Source organism: Pinus tabuliformis, chromosome X, assembly GCF_031772625.1.
Source record: "Pinus tabuliformis cultivar Carrire ecotype Pingquan chromosome X, CPIR1, whole genome shotgun sequence".
Classification (NCBI taxonomy): domain Eukaryota; kingdom Viridiplantae; phylum Streptophyta; class Pinopsida; order Pinales; family Pinaceae; genus Pinus; species Pinus tabuliformis.
Window position 1 is genome coordinate 836,260,487 of NC_142308.1, and position 12,086 is coordinate 836,272,572.

Here is a 12,086-nt window from a genome sequence, read left to right on the forward strand (position 1 = left end):
AAGGAAAAAGCGCATATGAGCCCTTTCATTTTGACCAATTGACACTGAAACAACTTCAGCCCCTAGGCTCTATTTTATCGTTCCTATCAAAGAATGGAGTGTTACAGGAAATCTAGTGTCAATTCGAACTGCTAGTCCCACTAAGATGGGTAGCTATCTTAGAAACAAACAATGAAAGCTTTTCAAGAGTTCCTTTAAGTGTGATAGATGGAAGAGAAGAACATAAAACCAACCTGGATCTTTCGCTTTGATCCTAGCTTGATTTCTCCTTTCCTTGATAGAATTTGCCACTCCTCTCCTACTTGTCCCACTTCAAAGAGTAACTATAGAGTCAAAGTAACAGCAAACTATCAAAGCTTCTCTATCTATAACATCATAAACAATGCAGAATCAGAAACACATTGACCATACAATTGCATTCATCAACAATAAGATTTAGAAATACAAGATCATATGGAGGAAAACTCAAAGAACTTTATTAATAGTAATATAAGAGAGGATTACAACCCAGATGTCTGATCCAATATCATCCTCCGAGTTGTAGAAGCCCTCTTCACCTCATGAACAAGCAAATCACCCAACAATGCAATGTCTCTTCTCACCAACAAACCAACATCAATTCCTTACAAAATACAAAATTCCAGCCTCTAGATCTCTCAGATGAGGGATCCATATATAGATGTCTTGCAAGGGTGTGAGTCAGCTCTAGGTTTTTGATTAGTGTCATTCCACTGATAGTTCTTGGCTCCACTTGGAGATTTCATGATCTCTTACTCATCCCTGGGCGAATTCAGAGAGGCAAGTGTCACAGGAGAAGTTTCTGAAAGATTCCATGATCATCCACCTTGCAAACTGTCTCTGCCATTTATCTATTCTCGCTCATCGCACCCCATAGAAGGCCATTTCAGTATGCATCACACCTGACTAGCTAGGCAATCAGTATGCATCGCACCTTGTCCATGGAGCAGCCTGTATGGTCCAGTTTTGAGTAGTTTTTCAGGTGGAACTTCTGGGAAATTATGTAATCAACTAACCATGATCCTTTAGGGTATGAAGCATCACTTTTAGGGACTTAAGGAGTCCTTAGTTTATGGACATATGAGTTTGGGGTTGTAGTGCCCAAATATGTCTATAACAGATGCCCCCTAAAGCATGAGGTCGTAAATCTTCTGATGACGGGTGAAATGATTTATTCATGAGGATCCAACGTATTCGAACTGGAAGGTGACCTGTATAAGATACAATACAGTACATCATCATCATATATTTTCATGATCTAGCTGAGGCAGGCATTCCCATGCTCAACTTTATAAATTCATTTTCATGTACATAGGACAGGCAATCGTCTGCTGTTGCAGGCTAGTGATTCTTCACATGAAGAGTCATCTTCCCTGGCTTAGATGACTCTCTGCGTAGCTTCTGTGTACAATTGATGTCTTTATTTTCCTGAATATATCACAATCCGGATGGATGAAACTAGATCCGGGGCCTTCAAAACTCGTCCAATCTTCACCCAATGTACAAGTTGATCCATGTGAAAAGATGTTCTGAAGTTGAACATGGAAAGACATTGCCTGATTACTAGCCAATGATGTAAGCTATTAACAAATGGGAGAGGAGTCACCAATGATGATGACCCTCAAGGTACTACAGTACAATTCACATGGTGTGACTATATGAGCTGATGTCGAACACCACGCAAAGTCTTTCAGTCGAAAGTCATTGATGTAAACTTGTCGCCGGAAGTGAGAAACTTGCCATTGAGGCATGCAAGCTTCAAAGTACTGAAAGGGTTGTTTCTGAGTCAAATTCTTGGATAATGAGCTGAAGTTGACAAGAAGTGACTTGCTGTAGGAGGGCTTTGATGTATCCCACATCTATGATGCGAAACAGAGCAAATTATTTTTGTGGAGGTGAAAACGATATGATGATATGAGGTTCAGGAATGGCGGTCATGAAAAATGAAGCGTGGATGTAATGTAGTGGATGAGGCGTTTGCTGGATGGTGAATTCTCTGAATGACTTCTCTTAAACATATTAGTGACACTGATATGGACTGGTAGAGTTAACCCTATGGATGGCACGGTGGACCAATGGTGACAGTGAACGGAAAAACCCAACCCAACTCAATCACGGTGATGGAGTGAAAGTGTCATGCTCAAGAGCGACTTGCTACCAATAGAGTTCTTCAAGTTTTCTTCCCATTTTTCCCCAGTCATCGCTGACCAGTACCTCTTTATTTTTGACAAGCTTGAGGAGGATAACATATGCTTGGTCTATAATTTGCCCTTCGGGCAAACCTGTCGCTTTGTGTTTAGCGAGCCTAGCATTAGTGAGACTCGTTCTTGTCTGGGTGGACAAGTTTGTCACTATTGTTTTAACGAGTTTAACAACAAAGATAACTCGGTCCTTTCCTCGTCTAGAGAGTCTGAAAACGGATGAAAAGGTGACTCCAACAGTCCTTTTTCGCGGCATAATCCCTTAAGTCTGAAAAAGTCTAAAATAATACGAAAGGGATGACTTTTCGATAGTTTTAACGAGCCGACAAAGACAAGCGCTCGATCTTTTTGTTTAATGATCCCTCAAGTCCAAAAAGATTAAAATATATGAGAGAGGTGGCGTTCCCCTTACTTTAAGGAGCTATGAAGGCCAATAGCTCGACAATCTTTTTATTTTTAATGACTCTAAAAAGAGTTTAAAAGAGGCTCGGTTTTTAGGAACGAATGATATTTCTAGGTAGCAGTTGGTTCCAGGTAAGTTTGGAACTTCTCAAAACATGGCAATGTGAAGAGGGTGGGAACCAGAATCACTCGTCGCAGATGTTCCTCAAAAGAGTAAACAATCAAGTGGAAGTGTATGGTCAGCCAAATGAAATGGAGGCGATGGAAGGGACACAACCAAAGTTCAAAAGGGCTGATAGCAAAACGATCACAAAGGTTATTTACCAAAGGTGGGTTTATCTTTTAATGAGCTTGAACCTTGTGCCAACATGTGCTCAGTGTAGGTTGATCTTTTAACGAGCTTGAACCTTACGGGAACATTGCTCTTGATATAGTTAAATGATGTTCAATTTACCATTTAACGCTTTTAGCTTCTTTCTTTGGTCGTTAAACCTACTCAATTGCTTCATCAAATCGATTAGAAATACACATATATATGCTTGAAAAATGAATTAAAAACTAACATTTTACTTGGACTATGTGAATAGTAACATAAAAGTAGTTTTACCTCTCATTTTTACCATTGCATTTCAAATTTGGGATTTGGAGCTCTGGAGTGGTTTTCTGCCTCAAACTTCATTAGTTGATTTTAGGAGATCAAGTGGACTATTCTCCGCGCCATCAGGACCCGGTAGGAGCTAACCCTGAGCTCTTCATTTTCATTCCATCTTTTTCTGATTTTGATCAAGTTTTCCTCTTTTTCTGAGCCCCTATGGTTTGAATAAATTGTTCTCCCATCATCACACCTACCCTATATCGAAAGGTGTGATGCATACTGAGCTTGGCCAGTCAGTATGCATCTCCCCTAGTCCAAAGGCAGGGTGCGATGGGCACAAAAGAGAAACTTTGTATAGCAATTTCTCATGAAATTTTTGCTTGTTTTTGCTCAAATTTGGATCCTTAGTCATCTTTTTTCTGTGAATCAGATATTTTTTGGATCAAGATGTTCGTAACATGGCATGAACATGAGCATGAAGAAGAATCCATGATTGCCTTTCATGATCAGGGTACTATTACTACATTGCGAAACTGTGGTTTGCTCAAATTCTTCCGTATATTTAGCATGAGGCAACAAATCAGTTTGTTGCAGTATTTCCTCGATGCATGGGATCCGATCAACTAGGTGTTCCAGATTAGAGGTAAATCCATCCCACTGACAGTCGAGGAAATCTACTTTTTGACGGGGTTCTCGACGCGTGGTGCCCCTCTTTCACTATCAGGGTCCGCCCGTGGGGGCGAATCGGTGAGAGATTACATCCGTCAGCTTTGTAGAGATGGATCTCAGCGTAGCAGAGATGGAAATATCAATATCCGAGACATCACTGATCAACCTCTAAGGACCATTTTATTCACCTTTGCTAGATTGGCTGGTAGTGCAGCTCTTCATTTGGCGAACAGATCTTATGTGCAGTATGTTTTAGAATGCCTGGAACCAAAGGTATTTAACTGGTGTAAGGTAGTACTTCCGATAATAAAAGAACAAATCTCTAAGGTAAATAATGGAAGATCCAAGAACTTCGAGTATGGTTCCATTTTGACTGCTTTTGCCTTAGAGAGGATCCCACTGATGCAGCCACAACACATTTCACTAGGATTTCCAGCACCGGGGGAACCCAGGATGCAAAGATGGGTTGATCTCATGGCCAGACATGCTGGTAAGCCACAGATTACTTTCTTTGATGCTTTCTTTGAGTGGTTCGAACATCAGGAGATGATCTTCTCAGAGTAGCCATATGTTGGGATGGACTTCTGAGGTGACCCGGATTTGGCATTGCCGACTGGCAAGCAGTGGGGTGTGATAGGTAAAGTTTTGACCATATCTTTGTTTATCAGTTTTATAATATTTTTTGTCATTTATCAAGACTAAATGAACTCATGTACTGTGCAGATGTTGGGTCAGTGAGACCAGTGGCACGCCCAAGGGCAACAACTAGCGTTCCGGCAAGGGAAGCTGTAGGGAGGGTTGTCCTTCGTGATTTGGACATAGCAGAGACCCTGGCAGTATTGCAGGATCAGATCGAGGGTCTTACCCTTGGTATTCAGGATGTGAGGACCGACGAGTTACCTCTGAGGCTACAGCACCATACTACTGGCGTTCTGAGTCGATGGACTAGGCTCCTGCGTATGATCGCATAGGCGGTGACATGTTATCACGAGCATCATTAGTATAGGATGCTTTTCTACATTTACCTTTGAGTTTCTTGGTCGCATGCCCGATTTTGACTTGTACACAAAACATTATGTGAAACTATAAACAATTATATATTTTTGATTTTCGGAGTTTATCTTGGTTAAGTTATGTGATCCAAATGCAAATGTTGATGTAAAATGCTTTTCTTTACAAATGTTGCAAATGTCTGTCTAACACATAATTCGCTAATGAATCAGTTAAAGTGTTTAAGTTTATGGAAATGTGTTGATATTGAATGAAATCAAACTACCTTTCCAAAATCTCGACCTTTAGGAACATATGATAGATAGATGGGTTCTGAACTGAATAGACGCCAGTAAGTTGTAGAATGATGAGTTGTGAATCTAGCCTGACAACAAGTCGGCGTATGCCATGCGAAATGGCATCAGAGAGAAGTTCTATCAACGCGTTGTACTCAGCAATGTTGTTCGTTGATTGACCAATACATATCCCCGTGAAACTCACTAACTCGCCGCTTGGATCAAAGATGGCCCAGGCTGTAGAAGATAGGTTCCGCATTCTATGACTAGCTTCGTCGGCGTACCCAATGAATGTTTCCAAAAAGTCCGACATCTGCAATAAATGCAAAGTGTATTACTTAACCAAAATGACAATTGTTGATGAAAACAAAAATGAAACAAAAGCATATAAAGAGATTACTACACTTTATCAAGCGTAGTATCGCTTAAGATACAACCCGTTCTAGGGTTGCAATAGTGGAATTCCATCATAATCTACCAGCTCGTAGGATCCTTTTTCTAATACCCGTTTAACAATGTAGGGGCCCATCCATAATGATTGGAACTTACTTGCTCCCAATTTATCAGAGTCCTGATCGTAGAGTAAGACTAGGTCACCTTCTAAGAAGACGCAAGGCTTGACATTTTTGTCAAATTGCGCTTTGATACATTTCTTATGTGCTTCGTTAGCCATCGTGGCGTCACGATGAGTTTCATCTAAGCATATTAGTTCCAAGAAACAAGCCTCTTCCTCTAAAGTTTCGGGGAGTAGATCGATTGTGAGCTTTAGAGATGAAATCTCACACTGAATCGGTAAGACAGCTTCCAAGCCGTACACCAACTGAAAAGGCGTAAATCTGGTCGCATTTCTCACCAAGGTTCTATATGCCCATAGAGCTGAGTATAGGATTAAATGCCAATCCCGTTTGTGGGCTCCAATCATTCTCTACAACATGCGCTTGAGGACTTTGTTGATCGCTTCAACTTGTCCGTTAGCCTGCAGATAATATGGAGTAGAACTATCGTGAGACAATCCTAATTTGGTAGTCAACTCAACCATCATGTGCGATCCATGATCTGTGACTATAGCCTGTGGAACACTGAACCTAGAGACTACATGATTGAAAAAAAAAAGAGTAGCCATTTTGCCGTTGTTGTTTAATGTAGGCATCGCCTCAGCCCATTTTGTAAAATAGTCGACAGTGACTATGATATACCCATGCCCCCCGACCGAGGTGGGGTTACATGTCATGAAATATATGCCTCATTTGGCGAATGGACCAACAACAACTACTGGATGCAGTGGTGCCGATGGTAATCTGCTTTTGCGATCAAAAATTTGACAAGCATGGCAACTTCTTACTGCTATTATGCAATCTTTGAAGATAGTAGGCTAGAAGTAGCCATCTTGCAATATTTTCTATGCAGTAGCGTAACCAGATAGATGCCCCCCACATGCGCCTAAATGACAGTCATTCAGGACTTTTTCGGCCTCCTCATGCGTGAGGCACCTTCGCAGAACTGTATTGACACCACGACGGTAAAGTGTATCACCGATGATCATGTAGTCTTTTGCTTGGTATCGAGTACGTCGCTGTTTTGAGTAAGAGGTGTTAGGCCTAAAGGTTTGGGTTTGGAGATAGATTATTATATCTCCATACCACAGGTCGCTTGATGATATCAAAAACAATGTTTCATCCACGATCGATGCTTTAGATGTTAAATCGTTGGACAACGATGGGAGGTCGCAAAGTAACTTTGCAAAGACTAGAAATTTCTTTGATTTGGATTTGGTGAATTCCAGATCAAACTCTTGCAAAATGGCTATCCATTTTGAATATTTGCCCCCTAGCAATTGACACGACAAGATGTAGGTCATAGGGTTGCAATTTGACAAGATGGTAGTTTTGCGAAAGAGTATATAGTGTCAAAATCTCTGTACTACTTGAACAGCTGCCAAAGCCAACTTCTCAACATAGGACTACCTGCTTTCCATATCATTTAAGTTGCGGCTTAAATAATACACCGGACGTTCTATTCCATTGTCTTCTTGTACTAAAACTATTGTGATGGTTGTATCTATGGCAACGAGATACAGGTTAAAGTCTTTTTGATAATCAGGAGCATACATTAATGATGCTTTTACTAAGGAACTTTTCAAAGCATCAAAGGAAGCTTGCGCAATTTGATCCCAGTTGAAGGGTACTTATTTTTTCAAAAGATGTGTATAACCTTTAGCAAGTTCGGCGTAATTTGGAATGAACCTCCTTAGAAAGTTTGCTTTCCCTTGGAGTTTCTGAATCTAAAGAAAATTTGAAGGTGGAGGCATGTCGATGATTGCCTAAACCTTACATGGGTCAAGTCAAATTCCGTTCTTAGAAACTATGAAACTAAGTAACCAACCAGAACCAACACAAAACACACACTTGTGTGGATTGAGTCGAATTTTGTAGTGTTGGCAATGTAGAAATATAGCTCTCAGATGTTACAGATGATCAGTCTGCTTTCGTGAATGAGCTGGTAAATCATCAAGATACGGTTGAACAATGTGTTTGATGTCATGGAAGGCATAATTCATTGTCCTCTGAAATGTTTCCACTACGTTCTTCAAACCGAAAGGTATTTTGCGGTATGCGAATGTGCCCCATGGACATATAAATGCAGTCTTTGACTGGTCCTATGGGTGGATATTGATTTGATTGTATCCGGAAAATCCATCCATAAATGAAATGACTTCGCATCTGGCACATTCATCAATTATCTGGTCAATGAAGGGTGTAGGCTAGTTGTCCTTTGGACAAGCTTGATTTACATCCCTATAATCGATGCACACTCTAATTGTTCCTTGCTTTTTCATTATAGGAACAATATTTGATACCCAATCAGTAAGAGGAATGGGGAAATGAAACCAGCATGTAGAAGTTTTTCAACTTCTGCCTTAGTGGCAGTGTCTTTCTTCGGGTGAACCAGTCGAAGCCGTTGTCATATTGGTTTGACATCAGGATACATCTTGATTTCATGTTCAACGATGCTCGAGTCAATGCCTGGCATTTCTTCGTATGACCAAGCAAAGACATCTCTGAATTCACGAAAGAGAGCGTAGTATATTTCCAGTTCTGAAGGAGAACAATATTTGCCAACATGTATATTCTCTACAACATCTGGTTTGGTCGAGATATTAATGGCAATAGTTTCTTCAATATTGGATAGATTTCGCTCTGAATCCACCGTATTTACAGTATTTGATAGAAAATCAAAAACTAAAGGATGATTAAGTTCGTTAGAGTAATCCTCATTGTCATCTTGAGTTCAGGAACGATGGTGGTGATCTTCCCATGGTGTCTCTCCTATCATCATTTATTGAATGATTCCTTCTTCTGTATAATGTACATGTGACCAAGGATCAGAAAAGGTACCATACTCTAGAGACCTATCTATCCAAACGCTTGCTGAGCGTTGATTTGGGTTTGCCACCCATGCCCAGAATATTGATTGCTACAACAATTCTATAGGGCTTGGAGGCAATACCTAGCGATGATCCATGCTAACAAAATGTTCGAAAATCTTCTTAATCTTTGACGATGTAGAAGATATCATGTGACAGGTTTCCACTGTGGCCCTTCTGCCAGTTTAATTGGAGGCAGAAGGGCAAAAGTACCCATTAATGAAGGGTCTTTTAGGAGACCTACTCTGATATTTTGAAGCGATTGAGAGCTTCCATGGATCAAAGGAATGCTTCCGGTAAGTTGAGAACTGTTGGGGAGGAAGGTTAGCTGGTCAATGATTGTGATCCCGCCTTGAAAGGGGAATGAAATCTTTCTAAAATATGTTTACACAACAGCAGCCATAGCATAAATCCAAGGCCTTCCCAGTAGGATGTTATAGTCAAGGTTTCCATCAATGACCTCGACTTCAATTTCTACTGTCTTGCCCCCCAGTTCAATTTGCAAGTTAATTAATATCCCATATGGCATGTATGTTCTTCCATCGAACGCTTTCAATGTTGTTGATGATCGTGACAAGGGTGGAGAGCCTAAAGTTTTCCAACAACTCATTGACATAATATAGGTAGATGCTCCCTCATCAATTATTGTTCGATGAACAATTTTGTTGAGGGCTTTTACCTGTATGAGGAAAGTGAGTTGTGCTGGTAACTGAGGTTTGTATCCTTTATGATTAAAGGCCACTAGATTGGAATCTGCTGGATCAATCCCACCTATCGCTGATAACAAAGCCTGCTTTTGGGATGGGAAATTTTGTACTACTTCAAGTGTCGACATGGCGGATGGTGATTGGACTAGATCCTCCACTATATTATAATTCTGTGCTACTCGAGTACGAGGATTAAATTTCGATTTATGTACTACTCCCTTAGGTGGTTTTATTGTTAATTCAGGAATGATTGATGGAACAACTTCTGATGAAGTTGTTGTTGAACTACTGGGTTAATCTGTAGCCTTGCTGTTCGATGATTATGGATTTCCATAATATTTATTCCTTGTAGATATCAAAGCGTCATTTTGTTGTTTTGAGATGGATAGCATAAGCACTTGGGATGGGGAAGCATGGTCACTAGCAACCAGTTTAGTTTCTAGATTTGGAAATGGATCAGTCAATACAGCTGAGGAATTTGAAGTCTTTTTGAAAAACTTCTTGGCTTCAGCTTGATGTGGACAATCTTGTGTGTAATGGTCCTCATCGCATATGAAACATGGCTGATTAGGTTTCTTCTTTCTAGTAGGGTTTCTAGAAGGTTTTTAGGAGTCGAATCCTCCTATTTCTTCTTTTTGTTTGTCCCTTTCTTCTTGCCCCTGGTTGCTTAGCATTTTTGCCTTTGTCGGTTGACACGACATTGACCTCCGAGGTGAGAGGTTCTTCATCTACTTTTTGACTAGAAAATGTACGGGCTTTCTTAGATGTAGCCTTTGCAGTTTTCATGCTTGTTGTACCTATCACGCCATCACCGGCATAAGAGTCTTTGTTTGATTTATGAGGGGGAGGAACGGAAAATTCTGGTCTAGGAGCGTTAGGAATTTTGTCGTAGAGTGTGACAGATTGAGTATAGATCAAGTCTAAATATTGCACATGAGAAATGACTTGCTCTTCTGTGACAACTCCTCCCTTAGCCACATCCTCTATAATAGAGGGTAACAATGACTTTATAAACCATTTAGCTAAAAGCTAACTAGGAATGTATGTCTTTACCATTCTTCGATGACACCACCACTCATGAATATGATCAGATATGTGAGTGGCTATCATCTGTTTAAAGTTGGTAAGGAGTTTTGTCCCTGTTTTGTACCTTATGGGTAACTGAAAATGGGTTAAAAAGGTAGTGGCAAGGGTGCTAAAGTTATCAAATGAAGCTCTAGGAAATTCTATATACCATTTAGCTATTGGACTTGTTAACGTTCACTGAAAAAGGTGAAGCCTAATCGAATCATCATTCAAGGTGTTGGATGAACACCACAAATGGAATGTCATCACATGATTCGATGGATCTTCACCTAGATTTCCATTGAATTTAGGAATATCAGAGGGAAGTTTATGAGGAATCATTGGCCACCAAGGGGTGTAAGCAATTGGATCATTCGTCAAATGGTTTAGATCTGGTAATTCTAGAGTTGCTACAAAAGGCGACTATTGATTCAGTTTAGGCAAAGCATACCCGGGATAAGATGGAATCGCCTGAGCAGTAGGTCTTTGCATACTAGCATAATGTATTTGATGTTGGTAACTTTGATAAGGTTGTTGGGCATAACCATTAGAGTATGGTTGTTGATAACCGTTTTGGAAATGCGGTTGCCCATTACTTACAAAGACTTGTTGTCCAGGTCCTTGGTATGATTGCTGGAATTGCGGTCGTTGATATTGAACCAGCCATGGTTTTTGGACCATTTGTTGTTGTCCAATACTACATGATTGACTAAGATGCGAAGTCATAGTACCTATTTGAGACTGAGTCACTCCAGATAAGGAGGCACTAACCTGAGGTTGTGATTGAATCGATGAGATGAGAGGCTGTTGTATTGCAACCTGAGAAACTTGAGGTTGACATACAACAGGTAGCGCTTGTACTTGCGATACAGTCACAATAGCAGGTGTAGTGGGAATATTCGACATGGGATGGACTAGTTGCATTGAATATACAACCCTTGGTTGTTGAGGCAGTATTGGTACCCAACCGCTGGATGTAATTCCAGTTTGACCTAACTTTTGTTGTAAACACTCATATGGTTGTTCTCCAGGAGGGAACAATGAAAAGGCATATTGCCCCCCATATGGTGGCAATCCAGTACTTAAAGGGTGTATTGGCCTTTGAAGACACATTGGATCAACTTTTTGAGTTTCAACATAAGAAATACCAGATGAGATTTCGGATGAAGAAATAAGACCAGACCATGTTGTCGAAACAGTCCCTGATTAGACTCCAGTTTGTTGTTGATAACTAGCCAGGACAGATGGTATTCCAGCAATCCTTGTAGGAATGGCAGCAGGAAGCTCTGTCGTAGCTATGTCAATTAGCACAGTCCTAGATGTTGATGGTTGTTCAGACATGTTTAGTCTATCCAAAAGATTTCCTAGCGATTCAACAGGAACTTGCGATGAAAAGAACTAACTTCTATAGTAGAAGGATGTAAGTGGATCCCAGTTCCAAAATGTACTGGAGTGCTGGGTGGAAGATACTCTACTATCTCTTCTATAGTAATCAATCCAGGTGGAAGAGGTAGACCGTTAGGTCTGTAAAATATTTCTGGAGCCGAAGAAAGTGTAGCTTCTGCAGTAATAGATATTATAGGGGTGACACCTTCTGAATTCTAGAAATCAACTTCCAGATGTTTAGGTAAGTGAACTTCAGTTTCTTGATTAGTCCTAGTTGGAGCTGCTTCAGGAATAGAGGTGTCTACCATCACACTAGGATCAGTTCTAATGTCC